Raw genomic sequence first — 14,927 nt, 5'->3', positions numbered from 1 at the left:
TGTGACGGCACAAACTTCTGCCGAATGCTAATGCCGCGTGTAGTTCTTTACGGGGGAAAGTTTGTGCACAGATATCAATCAATCAATCAATCAATCAATCAATCAATCAATCAATCAATCAATCAATCAATCAATCAATCAATCAATCAATCAATCAATCAATCAATCAATCAATCAATCAATCAACCAATCAATCAATCAATCAATCAATCAATCAATCAATCAATCAATCAATCAATCAATTTTATTTTCTTCGGAAAGGACTTCTCCCGATGCTGAAATGTTGACACCGGAGTGCGGCGTGAGAAAAAGTAAATGAAACATCTTTTATACCTCTCGCTTTTAGCCCACGTGTCCTCAGTTTTTATTTTTTTCTCTTACGTGCGTGTTTTCCGTGAGCAAGCCAATACGCCTTTCCCACCCCGAATATGTTTCCAATGTCCTTAGCTTCGCGAATTCTTTTGAAAGGCATCTTCTCCGCATTAACACCCTACGTGCAGCGGTGCACGCTTTACAGGGGCAAGAACGTTTTCAACGATTTTTTTCGGTCAGTTTCTACCCTTCCCATGCCCAGTTCATAGCCCGCCAACATTTGTTCATGGGAGCGCCCGCAGGGCAGCTAAATTAAAGCAACGTGTTTGCATTCATGTATCCCCCTTGGCATTTTTTAAAGCTGGAAGAATTATGTTTGAGTTTTTTAACTCTCCGGCACAATCTTGTACCCCATTAAAAGTCGAAGTCGTGCCGATGACTCGCTTATTAAGAAAAAAATAATTGAAGAAATGTTTAGACACCCGTGTTTTTGCTTTGCACGTGTCCGAGGCAATTACACACACCTCTAAAGCGAACGCTTTAGGGTCCTGGCGATTTACGCATATATGCCTTCTGTGTTTTTCATTTAGAATGTTGGCATTGCAATCGCATTCTTTGCCGCCCGCACTACCATATTGGGAGCGTGATGTATTGCCTATTCTTGCGGTGTGCTATATTGATTAAACAATTGGGAGACAAACAGAAAATGGCGCATAAACGAGGAGGTTCTTTTGGTATTATTTTACTGTTGTTCACAACTTTATCGCTATCATTGTTTGCTTCGTCACCTAAACGTATACTCTCTCGTTCTCGCAATAGGCAGATTTAGCATATCGTTACCGTGTTTGCGTTACCATTTACCGTGTTTCCGGAAGCCGCTGGCGAAGGTGAAGCCAGTGCCGGTAAGTTACCGTTCGCGTAACTCTCGCGCTGCGCCGTCTACTCCCGCAAACACGGTAAACGGTAACGTAAACACGGTAACGATGTGCTAAAACTCTCTAATACCTACGCCTGCACGACAGAATAAACTTTACATTTTGCCTGTTACTACCGTGAAGTTCCGATATAACGCCCTCCCCCAAACATCGCCCGCCTCAGATTAGGGGTGAAATATTCAATTTGCTACAAAACCCCTATGATCGCCCACCACCAAAAATCAATAGCTTTAGTGTCGATGAGTGAACAAAATAAACGCGAATCCTCTATTCATGTGTTGGTGAGGTCACTTGTTTGTCCCTTCCGCACTTGACCCGAAAGTTCGCCCATCCCCTATTCTTCACTGGACATCTCTGCACTTTGGGTGGGCGTTCTTTTACGGTATGCGTGTGGGAATTGTCCGCTACTGGAGAATATTCAGCTGCTTTGCTTGAGCCTGTAGTTCAACTGTCTTTTATTGTGATTTTGCTTTAACCCGCCGCGGTGGCTCAGTGGCTAAGGCATTGTGCTGCTGAGCACGAGGAGTTGGGTTCGATTCCCAGCCGTGGCGGCCGCTTTTCTGATGAAGGCGAATAGCAAAAACGCCCGTGTGTACGAGATTTTGGCGCACGTTAAAGATCCCCAGGTGGGCAAAATTAATGCGGAGCCCTCCACTACGGCGCGCCTCATCGCCAGCGTTGCGTCGGCACGTTAAACGCTACAATCACAATCAATCAATCGTCAAAATCAGTGATCTTAGCTCGGGTAATTTATAATGGGAAGGGGAACGTCGGCTACCAACTTGTTCATAAATGTAAAGGCATAACACCGCATACCTAATAATTGGCTGGCAGTTTCCCTAAATTCGTTTTTCATGTTGGAAAGGTACCTGCGAATGTAGCACATATTAACGCATTAGTTGCGATTTTTTAAACCGACTACTAACGTACGTTACGGCAATCGCGTCTTGTTGCACCTTCTTAACTCTTCCTACGCTTTTGTTTCTTTTTCAGTGCTAAAATCTCATTATAAATATCTAACATGACCCATGTACGCCTAGTGAGCACATCTTGACAAGTGTTATGGATAGATCGTTGGACGCATGAACAAATGTCCGGGGAGAATTGCCTAAGAATGCTCGCACGTAAAGGCACTTGATAATATACGTGTAACGAGTGTAAAAAGGTTTCTGGATGTTAGTAAACAAAAGATAGCCCATTTCTTAAGCTCGAATGACAACTCTTACTGATTTGTATTCCTTCTAGTCTCCTGAGCATTGTGAGTAAAACGTGCACCTATGTAGGCCGTGCCGCAGAGGCAAGTGCCGAACCGCAGTTTTGGGCCGCCAAACGACCGCCCTTTGCGCGGAGCGAAAACCGTGACCGCAATGAGGTCCCACACGGTAGTCCGGCGCTAGCCCTGAGTAATGGCTGCTCCAATGCTAACCGCATCGCAACTTAGTTCTCTTGCTGCTTAGTTTACCGATGAAAGCATTGCTGAAGTGGCGGGATTCAGTACCAGCCCATCGTGTTCGTGCCGAAGGCGCGTTTCTCTTTGATTCCCATTGGGCCCAGTGTCGAGCGACACGGTGGCCTAGTGCCGGCTCAAAGATGGAAAGGGGAAGGGGGAGAGGGGAGAGTCGTGCGTGACCGGGCCACGTACGGCATCGACCCTGGTGGCCTTGGACTCCATTCTGCCGCCGCCGCCGCCAACAGTGGAAGTGCACGCCGCTTGCTGCCGCCCTCCCCCTTCAGCCCCCCTCTCCCTCTCAGCTTTTCCTGCCAGCTGCCTCGACTCGCCCAATGACAGGATGAAAGAGCCGTTGCGCGTATGCACACAACTCGCGTGTTTGTGCGCTATCTCTCGTCGTCACGTGGCTCCGTGCGTCGCCACTGGATGGTGCAGGCGAGCCAGAGACATGTCTCTGGTTTAGCGTGCTCAAGGCACGGCCGGGGTGCGTATGCGCCTGAAAAGGTGGAAGGCCTTCTCCAATAACCGTGTGGCGCGATATTTAGCCGAGTGATTCTAGGGGCGCTAATGGAGCTCGCGGTAGGAGGGCAATTGTGTGCCGGTGTGCCTCAACACTGAAACGGAAGCTTGGGTCGTGTAAGAGGGAGAGGCGGTGAAGCTTTGTGGGATTGGATTGTTCTGACAACCCACTTGAGGATGACCGCGTTGCGGGAAGGATGACCTACGTTAACAGATAGGGAAGAGTCCAGCACATCTGAGTGATTGGTGCTTAGTGAAGAAGCCAAATGGCTGTAAAACTTCATGCTCACAAGAGAACAGATTGAAAAAAGAAGCTAAACTGATCTGTCAAGTCTTTTACCCAGAGCGCACACTGAAATGGCCAATCCGTGCGGCAAGAGAACAACTTCAGCAAAAGGCAATATTCAGCGTATAATTTGTCTAGAAAATAAGACCTGAGCTGTGACGTCACGAAATGCATCACTCACAACCGTGTCCAAGCCAGATGGACACCTTTTTATTATTATTGTGACCCAGACGAACAGTGAACAACTATAAAACAGCACCGAAAAGACTTTTTGGTTTCTGTAGTTAACTATCCTCCCATTCTCATATCCTGCTCTCGGCCCCAACAAGTTCGCCTGAGACACTTACAAACCTTGCTCTGGCAAAATTACAATAGCTTTTTTTTTCGTTCTTCTCCTGATCTGGGCATAAATACTGCTTATAAAACTTGAGACACCACTCAGCGCAATTTTCGGCCATGACCTTCATTTCGAAACGAGAGACAGATCATCCTTGACACCCTTTCCGGTGACTTACTACCATATACCTTACACCATACGCCATCTCCTCCTTTCCTCCTTCCTACCCAACTTCGCAAAAGCATTCTGGTACATTCGCCTGCATTTTATATCCCAGCCCACTATTTTTCACTGATATTTCCTACTCGTACCAACCCTGAGCCAAAACTACTCGCTGCCCCCAAGGAGGTCGGAAGCATAAGCATGATACCTCCGTGTTTTTCATTATTTGAAAAAAAGAAACAGCTAAAAACATTCCACTTTGCATTGCCTGGTGGTGCAGGTCGCATAGCATAACTAGTTTTAAAGCAAATGTTCCGAAGCCGCACCTTACTGCAGTTGATTACGTCTACATCGGACCCTCTTTTTGAATGCGTTCTTCAGAATCCTTCGAACTGCCTCACTGTTTTGAAGAGGTGCTCGCGTCACATGTTTCTTCCCCTTGTGTCCGTTTCTCGTGCTTTTTTTTACCTTAATCAATAAAGCAACTAGCCGACAGACATACCTTGCCGATGAGGATAGCATTTTATAGTGAAGAAATTGCGAGCACTGGGCTTTCATGACCCACATTGACTTCGTTGGTTGTAGGGGAGGGTCATTGTTTTGCAGTGTGGTGAAGCACTCCCATAAATCGTATTATATCAACCGTGAAACTTGAACGATGCGTAGACATAGTTTTTCATAGCCACTAATATGGGCGAAAAAATACAAAACAGCGCTCCAGAAAACACCAAAGTAACACACAGTGGTTCAGAGATATCTCCAGTTAACTTAAGAATCTTCAAAACTACACAAAAACTGTACTTTTTTCATTTTTTTAATTTTGTGTGACGGGCAAGTTCGTGCAAAATTTTGATCGATGACTTTCCAAGACGCGGTGTTGTCTTGGAACAAATTTTGTTCTGGCAACATATCATTATCTAGGTATTTTGCTGCGGATTTTTTTATGCCAAACATTTAAACATTATTAGTATTCTAGCCTTGAACATGTTTTGAAGTGAATCGAACTACAGTCTCAACAGCAGCTGGTTGTAAACAGGAATTGTCCCACAGAGCCTTTAGGTGAGGCGCGGTGCGTCAGTTGTGAAACTCAACATTTTTACGGTCGAGACTGCTTTTAACGTCGGCAAGCGAGAATCAATCGACCGCGTGAATGTAAATTCGTGCTAACAACGTTTTTTGTTGTTCCGGAAGCCGGCTTCATGTTAAACCTATTTGTGTTAATGATTGTGAAGTCGCGACGATAAAAGTCAATGCTGGCGCCAAGCAACGCTAATGGCTTGCTACCTGGGCCAGCCCCTGTCTGTAAAACTGGAATTGAGGGACGTTGTGTCGTGTCATAAACGAGCGAATTGGGCTACTAAAGCTCTTCTGATTTTCCTAAAAAGTGCAGGATTGTACCAGTGCATATGAAGAGCTCTGTGCAAGCATGCGGGTCATGGTCATTATCTTCATCTTATTTCTCATTATCATTAGTTTTTGTTTAATAATCTGGCATAGCAAGCCAGGCGTATTTGCCAGGTCAACATCGCCAGCCACATTAAATACTCTCTAAGCATGGGTTTGTATCACCTTCCCTGCTTATTACCTGTATTGGAACGTTGTAGGAAAATTAGTAATGCATACCCACGCTGGCGTATTTGACAACACTTTACAAGTCGTAGCCAACCCCGTATGACATTTTTTTTTTATTTTGAAGTGACTTTGAACACAACAGGAGTATTTCTCTTCTCCGAAATGTTGGCCTTTTCATAGCTTTTGCTAGTGGTTTACAACGCGATGAATGAAGCCTTTTTTTTTTTTTTTTGGCAGCATAAATAGACCTTCTCTCTCCCGCCCTCTGACTTCCTTGTTTCGTGGTGTAAAATAATGCTATGCGCTTGGCGAAGAAGGTACCGCACGGTTCATCAACAATTGTGCAAAATACTTACCGTGACCAACCGAATGTTTCGGCCGTAAGAACTACTTCAGTATAAGCGGGCACTTATACCTCCCGAAGCTCCTTCCGACGATGAAGGTCCAGCCTCGCTAACGCGAATGGGCTTAGCTCGCAGGTATGGGCCTGGTGAGTTGTAACATGCGCATAAAGCTCGAACAGCCTCAGTTACCTCGTCCCGGGCCATGAAAAGGCTCTCTTGAGCAACACTGGCGACCCAAGCGATAGTACTACCCTTGTTCTATCGCAGTAGTAACTTGGTATTGCGAAGTGGTACGTGCAGCTTGTTTCGTGTGGTGTCGGGCTACTTCTCACCTATAGAAAGGACAAACACAATTCGATATTTTGGCCAAGTGGCGTCATGGGATGCAATACGGGAGTGTGGGCGCTTCTGATATATTATCTGGATTGTGCTACGGCTGTGGAGGTTCAGAAAATTGCAAGAACTTTGTGCCTTGCGAGTTGTGTTAAGAACGAGTTGTGTGGCATTAACTGTAAGTCTCAGGGTTGGGAAGCGGTCATAGCGTTCTTCTAAATGGCGTTCTTCCAGCTGCCACGACCATGGTGGGTGGTCGTGGCGGCTGGATTTACACAAGAAGCAGTGAATATGGTCTTTGATGGACATCAAGAAAGGAAGCTGATGCGAATTAGTCAAGAGCCCTTTTCCAAGGGGTGTACAATAACTTTGGCTTTGGGTACTGAAACTATTTTTCCCTTTTTAAAATATTCAGCATGCAGAGATTTTACGTTCTCTAAAGCTATAAAAATGATTTCAAACCAGGTCTTGGTGCATTATTTGCACGAGTGTTGACTGTGCTTAAGTACCTCTTTGACCCTCATGAAGATGTAATTTGTGTGGGCAGCTTCTCCGCATCGACACCCGTCGTGCAGAGGTGGACGCTTTACAGAAGCGGCGCACTGCCGAAACTTCGTATTTTTTCGGGATTCTAATGTAAAATGGGACGGGGAGATGGAGCCAATTGGGGTAGGGAAAAGAATATTGCCTTGTGCTTTTATTTAATGCGTAGCATTCTTTGCCGAGCCAGGACCGTGTAACGCCCTGCATTTCCACAAAAACGCAGATTTGACGGAAGTAACACCTTTAAGCGTTATAGTAATAGGGCCAATGGAGATAATAGGTCGGGAAGAGCTTTGAAACACCAAAAAAATTTAAAAATAGAAAAAATAATTTTTTCGAAAAGGTTCAAGCAAAATAAAAAAATCCATTTTGCACATCTCTCCCCCCCCCCCCCCTCAAGAAATCCGGAGAATAAAACTCAAAAGTCAGCAAAAAAACCCTGCAAAATACGAATAACAAATAGCAAAAATGTCGAACCGTGTACTGCCCTGCAGTTATGCAAAAACGCAGATTTCGCGGAAGCAACACCTTTCATGATTACATTAGCGTAAATAGCGATGATTGGTATGGCAGAATTTCGAAAAACCAAAAGGTAAAAAGAATATAAAAAATAACATTTTCAGAAAAATGATCTGACAAAGCAATAACATGCATCGTATGCATCTTCCCCCAAAATGGAAGAATAAATAAAAAAATGTTCGCAAAAAAACTTTCAAGATGCGAATAAAAAATAGCGCAAACCAACCAACCTCGCGGTACACCTCGAATCTACGGAAAAAAAGAAAAGAAAACGTAATTAGCGAAGTAAAGGCACTCCATCGCTATAATGGTATAAAGTTATATAATTGGTTAAATAAACAAAAATCTTAAAAATAAAAAAATAAAGGCCCGTTCACACTTGCCACGAAAGCGAGCGAAAGCGACGAAAGCGACAAAAATTTCTGCCGATTTCGTCGCCTGGCATCGCTTTCGTCGCGCGACGAGAGCGATCGGTCTCGACCAGTTTTTTCGCCTCCGTCGCGCCGTCGCTTTTGAAGCGGAAGCATGAGGCGAGACTTCCTGACGTCATATCCTGCCAAAGCACCCAGATGCTGTCTCCCTACAAGCGGCGAAACTCCCGCGAAGTCTCACTGCGAGCGCGAGACAATAGCAAGAAAAGCAAAACGTCGTCGCCGTCGCTCGATGTCGCGTGCAAGTGTGAACAGCAAGGGTGGCAATCGCTTTCGCTTTCGTCGCTTCGTCGTGTGGCTTAGTCACGTCGCTTCGTCGCAAGTGTGAACGGACCTTAATCCAACGTCTCTCGCCACTCATAGACATATTTGGCTGTTAGAACTGGCATTCTAAACAAGTGGCATAAGAATGCTGCGCATTAGTAGAGAATTCTCTGAATTTCTGTAGATTTCTCTTTACAGGTTTTATACGGTGGCCAGTTCGAAGCCTCCAGAAAAAAAAGTTACGCCAACTGGGAACCGGTTTTTACTTTTGCCATCATGTGGCTTGAACGGCCGTTGTCGATTAGAGTTTCGTATCTTTTCAATGCAAAAGCGTAAATTGACTGAGTACGAGAAAGCGAGCCCCGTCTGTCATCTGCAAATAGCGTGCACAAAACATCTCATTGTCGTCACGTGCTGACTGCCCATTGGCTGCGACGCGTTACATAGCGTCTGTCAGAAAAAATAAAAGACAAAGAAACACTCGGTGCACGCCGAATTTCTATTGGCTGCGACACGCTCACAGAAACACTCGGCGTGTGCTCGATTCCCATTGGATGTGACGCTTTGCATAGAAAGGGCGTGCATCGGAAATATCGCCCCTAGTCTCGGTTGGCCTTCAGCTTCAGCGAAGGCAATGTCGGAGCAGCATAGATAGTGAGTCTGCTAAAAGTAGCTGCATTAAGTCCGGCTTTGTGGTTGTAGGCCACGGAGCAAGAACAAGACAGGAGGAAAAACGGCGGTTCCTGGTCCGGCCGGATAAAGCTTAACCTTGGCCAAGCGCTTGCTTGGCCAAGGTTAAGCTTTGATTGCGCGCCCGCCGCGATCCGAATTTCACTGCGCAGCCCCGGAATGAATTGTGGCCAGTATCATTTCGTCCAGTATAGGGGCCGCTATCCACTCCGTCGCCGTCGCAGTTACGAAGTTTTGTAGTGCGGGTTCGTTTTCATTGTGACATTATCTGGTCGCTCGCCAGTGCTTCCCGCAATGGGCCGTTTTGTCTCCACTACATTGTCTTGCTTCGTGTTGCAAGCTATAGTCCGCATTGGTGTAGGACTTGTCTTCGAACCTGGCCACAATAACAATGTTGAAGTTTCTGCGCTCATCCTGGATTGGTAGTGGAAATATGCGTAGACTGCAAAACAGCACTCGTAAACCGAATGTCCATAGCCAGCCCAACAATTGCATTCATCTGTTCTGCCAGTGTCTCTGTATCTTGTTCTTTCTCTCTCATCACACTATCCTTTGTCCTGCTAATCGACAAATACAAATATTTTTATTTTATTTTTGCTTTATGCGTCGTTATACGCTGGAGAACCGAAGCATGACATGTTGAGGTGATTGAGGGCTACGGAGGGTAAAGATTGGAGGGTGAATATGGTGCAAAAATAAGAAAGTTTGTGTAACATATATTTCTTACACTGCTGCCATGGGAGCCAGAAGTTTTCTTTTGCTTTTTTCCTTTTATTGATCCGACTTGACGGTTTGGTAACGCGCTCTAAATGTTTCTTTAAGCGCTATATTTTGTTCGTTCTGCTTTTTAAGATATTCTCATTCACACAGATCTTTATTTCGCCGTTTTGGTGCCTTATGTCAACACCGCGCTATTCGTGGTTTAGCGAATACCTGGAAGAGTCTCCAGTCACAAGATGTGGCTTCCGCGCCACCGTTCACTTCATCTGGGCTTGTGAGTGTGCGCGCATATCTTGCGCAGTGTCGTTTCACGCTGCGCTTGTGTGGCAGTAGCTACGTGTCTGTTCGGCAGCGGGTTTACTACGGCGGTGTTTCAGAGAAATTGTTTACATTATTCCCCTGCTCCTACTGTCCTTGTGAGGATTCACCTATCGTAAGATAGTGATTATAATAAACTCCCTTTGTATTTCCAAACGCGTTTTGAGGGAAAATGTGGAACCGTGAAGTTGGGGTGCGAACGATACATTAAAAATACCACCGACAGAGTAGCTGAATAGAACCTTCGGATGCTCTTGATACGCACATCTAGTCTTCTTATCGCAATGCTGTGACCAACGCCGCCTGTATAAACAGTGCCTAACGCGTGAGCGAAAAATGGCCAAACAGCCACTCTCCTGTTGCTCTCTCCTACCCTTCCCCGCTCCGTAGCCTTCCAGCGTGCTTTCGTGTCCGCCAGCCAGCGCCGCTTCTCGGAAACTATGCAAAATAGTGGAAAGTTTGTTTAGCGTTCCCCAGGCGGCGCTCCTACGCCTTCTTGTTTTTCACCATGCCTGCCTGTCTTGGTCTGTCACTGATAAAACTTCCTTTGTCACGAAGCAAAATCCCTTGCGCTGCCGCAGGCTGATGCCGGCTTTGCGCGCTTATCTACTCGGATCACAGGCCCTGAAATTTTCTGAGTGGGGCATCCCACCTCTATCCCCTCCGCATTTAGGTATTGCTTTGACTCCGCTGTTCGCACTCCACATCGGTACGCACTTCTAAAATTGAGGACTGTATACTGTAGAAGCACCCGGACAGTGTGGCGGGATCCCAGCTGCTTATCCTTTTGTTTCCTATAATTTTCTGAAGTTTACACGAACGTGATATTATTGGAAAGTAATCGTGAAAGTGAGCGCCTGAATAAAAAAACGTGCACGCAATTCTTTCTTCTCTAAATACTCCAGAAAGAAAAATATCAGTACAATAATGGCTGCCCCATCCGAAAATATCGTTTTTCTGCTAGCTATATGTCTACCCGACAATCAGTATGTTCTTACACTATTTCAGTCCGCCTCCGTCTTTATCTTTGGAAAAATGCAGCAAGTATGAAGCGAGCGGCACGTTGAACGAGATCCCCAGTGCGCCACAGAACTAGCGCCCCGTCGCGGCTAAGATGTAAGCGAAACAGCCCTTGAAGCCTAACAGGCAAGCTGACAGACACACGTCGTAGATGTGGGTGCAGCGTTCGCGACTCGCGAGCAGTGACGTATGGCGAAATGTCCGCCTGCACGCGCCACATAGTGGATCAGTGCCTGAACTAAGCGTCCCTACCCTTCCCATTGAAAAGCGCGCGACGCGTCAGGCAATGTTAATACAGGCGGCGTTGCTGTGACAAACGTGAGATAAATATTGGCGCCCGTTTTGCGACTTCGATCACACGCAGTCAACGCTGGTGACGATTACCACATGTGTTTCTTGTTGCAAAGAATAAGGACGAGATAATTTTCGCGTTCTGATGTTTTGCTTCAGTTAACCGATACTGATGCTTGTATGCGCCGCCACCGCGCGCATTATGTTGTGCTTATCCTGTGCCGGTGCGCACTGCGTTTTTTTTCTTTAATTGCTGGGCGCTCGAACACACGCAAACAAAGATTAACTACGTATTTCGCGAGTAAATCGGTTCGGTAAACGTGGCATATTCCAACTAGAGAACTGCTCGCTCTCGTGATCTCCAGTATTCGTTTGTCGGCACTGATGCGGGATAAAAAATTGACCGAAACAGCAAAGAAGTTTTTACTTCTTAAACTAGTTCGGCTTGTCGTACTGCTTCATTCATCAAACCATTTTTTTTTGCTGAGCTTACTCGCACCACACGTGCACAAATTTTGTTCCTTTCATACTTGAATATTTAATACACACTAAGATAATAAAAATATTCGCGTGGAAGCCAGGACGAAAGAGAAACAGACAAATGACTCGACGTAGTCCTACTGACAAACAAATTGTTTTATTTCGAAGGCCATTAAAATATATACCCCTTTTAAGGAAAATACACAGCCGCAGAATAAACACGAATGATACTGCAATGAATTTTCGTGAGTTATTGAGAAACGTAAACTGTGACAACGTGAGGCTGATAGAAGCCTGGCTAATGCCTCATTCTCCCGCTTTTGCGATGTGATTCCCAAATATGTACCTTCACCAGCTCGGCCAGCTGTCTCTCCTAATACAGGTGTTCCCTAATGGCTCCAGCAGCTGCCGAGAACAGCCAGTAACAGGGTTGGGCAGACACGGTAATGCCTTAACGCCAGGAAGCAAGAAAGTAAGCAGAAGCCGATTCGGGTCTCGTGTTTCGCCGGCCAGGTTACCAGCACCGAGCAGATGCGCGCACTGTGCTTGCACCGTACCCGGGAGTGAATAGTTGTCGAAGGGACTGCGAACGAAAGAAGAGCACACCGCGCGCCAGGGGATTCTCTGTCTCGCGCGCGGCGCTCACACACTGCCGAAGCAAGCCTACTGCGTCGGCCGCAATCCCGGTCAAGGCTTGACGCCGGAGGGCCGCCTGCCTCGAATCGCCATGGTGGTAGGAGGGGCCTCCTCTATGCTCTGCTCACGCTAGATGCTCATGCTCTGTGCATGCTCCACTGCTTGACGCCGCCGCCGCCGCCGCCGCTGCTGCCTCCGCTGCTGCTGCTAGCGCTGCTGCTGCTACTGCTGCTAACCATTATGATGATCGTGATGATGATGGCTGCTGTGTGCTCTCGGTCGCACCGGAAACCGGCCTCGGACGCAGCGCACTCTTCTCGCACCAATCCGTAGCCTTTTCGTTGCCCGGCCAATCGGTCGAGAACCTGTTGTCCTACAAAACGTTGGGCCCGTTTTCAGGAAGGATTATGTGCTGTACTAGATCAGGAGAAAAAACACCGGGATCAGGACAGCGCGGGCTGGTGTGAAGGCCCTCGTAAGAGAGAACTGTTCTTATGATTTGCGTAAATCACAGCCGGTACTAAAAATAATAGAGTCCCCGCGAGGTATTTAGCACGAACGTGTATAAGCTGTTGACCTCGATAGGCAAAAGCACCCCACTAGTTTTACGTTTGCGGTAGAGCTACGCAGACTGATTGTCGTACAAACAGACGCACTGTTTTTGCTAGAAGGAAGTAAAAGTTATGCCTTTGTTCTTGTGGCGCAGAGCCAATTAAATGGCACATATGCATGCCTCTAACGCGTTCGTTCATTATTTTTAAGCCGAGAAAAAGCGTCAGACCATTTTTTGCATCCCTAATTCGCTGAGTAAAAGAGTAAAGGAAATTTTACTGGCTTCCGAAGCAAGCTCACAACGGGGACATTGCATTCCGTCAGTTGCTGGTAACCGAATAGCACTGCATTCTTGCGTGTGCTCAGTCCATTCATTTATGTCGTTTTGAAGTGTGGTATCCAGCCTATTCCAAGCCCCTAGTGGGTACCGAGCTTCTCTCCGTCCTTTCTAGTCTAGCCTACACCCAGACAACACTTTGTGAATATTTTGAACGTCCTGTTAGAAATATTTAATCTGCAGCATTGCAACATCAGCACCTCTCTGTGTGTTCCGGGTACTATACGGGTTTTTTTGTTTTGTTTTTTCTATTGATTTAGACGTTAAGGCCGCAACGGTGTCTTCAGACCCGCGTGCGAGACGGCTATGGGCCCAGTCATCTTGCAAGGCGCTAGAGCAGCCGAGGCCGGTTTCCGTCTGCGATGAAGCTGTTTCTGCCTGCCCGTATCTCTGTTGTGGCTGTACTCACCGTTCGTCGCATGCCGGTGGTGGCGGACTGCATCGCTGTTGCAAGAAAAAAAAATGATTTGAGGCATTCGCGGGTTGTCGCCGCGACTACGCGCGAGCAAACGCTGCACCGGCGTCGCGCTGCCTAGCGTTGTCATCGCGCGAGCAAGGCCGCACCACGAACTTTATGAGCCTTGAGTTGCGTCGCCACGGGCGCTGTTCACCACGTAAGAGACCTGCATGGCTCGGAACTGTTTCAGCATGGACGTTTGACATAACTCGTATTTTTTTTCTCTCGTTCCTTCTACGAGTGTTCAGACCATACTCAGTGTCTCGGTGTTCGATGTTCTTTGTGTGTCTGTACGTACGGAAGCTGCTCGCAGAGCGCCTTTTAGATGTGGGGTAAACTTTGCCTCAGAGTTGTAAGTAACAAGCCTTGCTCGCATCTGTACCTAAGACTGCCCGGTTGTTGCTGCGTGGGGCAGCGTCCCTTTCACGCCACAGGCAGTTCATTTCCGCCTATGTCGGTAGGAGCGACTTCAACGCAATTCCTTTTGGACAGAATTACAACGGAACCTAACCTTTTCCCTTGCTTCAGCGTATGGAGAGCGATGGTTCATGCTATTTATTATAGCTCGACGCTTTCTTAATTCCTAATTTTGTCGGCAACTTCGCTTGCTATTATGAAGGAGGTGCTAATTTTATCCGTGGGTGGTTTAACGCTTACGGCGCTTCTTATCGAGTTTGCAGGACCTCGGAAATTACAATCTATGAAAGCCTTATCTCTCGGAGTTCATAGCCGAAACCCTTTGCAGTCGCCGTTCTGTGAAAATTTTATTCGTAAACGAAAGTGAGGACCTACACTAAAATAAGCGACTCAAGTACGAAAAACAGTAGCTCATTATAGACGTACTGCTTTAAACGTAGGCAGTGTGACCTTCGTTTTACAAACTTATTTAAACTGCCCGACCAGAAAGTCCTCTACTCGCTGTTCATCGTTATTGCCGCAACGCCACTAAAATGACACATTGAATGATTGGAGGAAGTACCGAGATGAAAGAATGAAGCGGTAAACTACCTGAAGACATTAATTGCGCGTAGACCCACCCTCGCGTGAACTCCGAGAAGCGTGTTAGGAAAGGGTAGTTAACCACACCAGGTGTGCCAGTATTCAACGGGACATAACACTTCGTTTCGTGCCATTCCTACGTGTGTTTTAAATTCATTTGTTTCTTCGGATGACACGCAGAGCTTACACCATTCAGTACGACGAACTAGCGTCGTAGTTCTGTTGGAACTGCCAACAGAGGTTGGATCAAGCCTCGCCACTGGTTAGCCCAAATCGTCAAAGGAGGATTTGCACTGCCTGTGGCGTTCTGATGCGGCGCGTTCGAGGGACCGCTGTCCTGCGCAGCGCGTGTAAAATCGAGAGAGAGGGAGAGAGAAAGGGGGTCAAGAAAATATTCCCGCTGCAGCGTGACGCTGGGTG

At 46.7% G+C, this 14,927-nt stretch overlaps 1 protein-coding gene across 6 annotated transcripts in view; it reads left to right on the top strand.

Moving 5' to 3' along the window:
- Window positions 1–14,927, top strand: part of Sei (potassium voltage-gated channel seizure) — a 326,623-nt gene that overhangs the window by 243,068 nt on the left and 68,628 nt on the right. The gene's annotated exons all lie outside the window — the stretch shown is intronic.

This window comes from Haemaphysalis longicornis, unplaced genomic scaffold (genome assembly GCF_048455015.1).
Source record: "Haemaphysalis longicornis isolate Haplotype H1 unplaced genomic scaffold, Haemaphysalis longicornis Haplotype H1 scaffold_2, whole genome shotgun sequence".
Lineage (NCBI taxonomy): Eukaryota > Metazoa > Arthropoda > Arachnida > Ixodida > Ixodidae > Haemaphysalis > Haemaphysalis longicornis.
The sequence above is the reverse complement of the archived record's forward strand: the minus strand, read 5'-3'. Positions and strand labels throughout refer to the sequence as shown.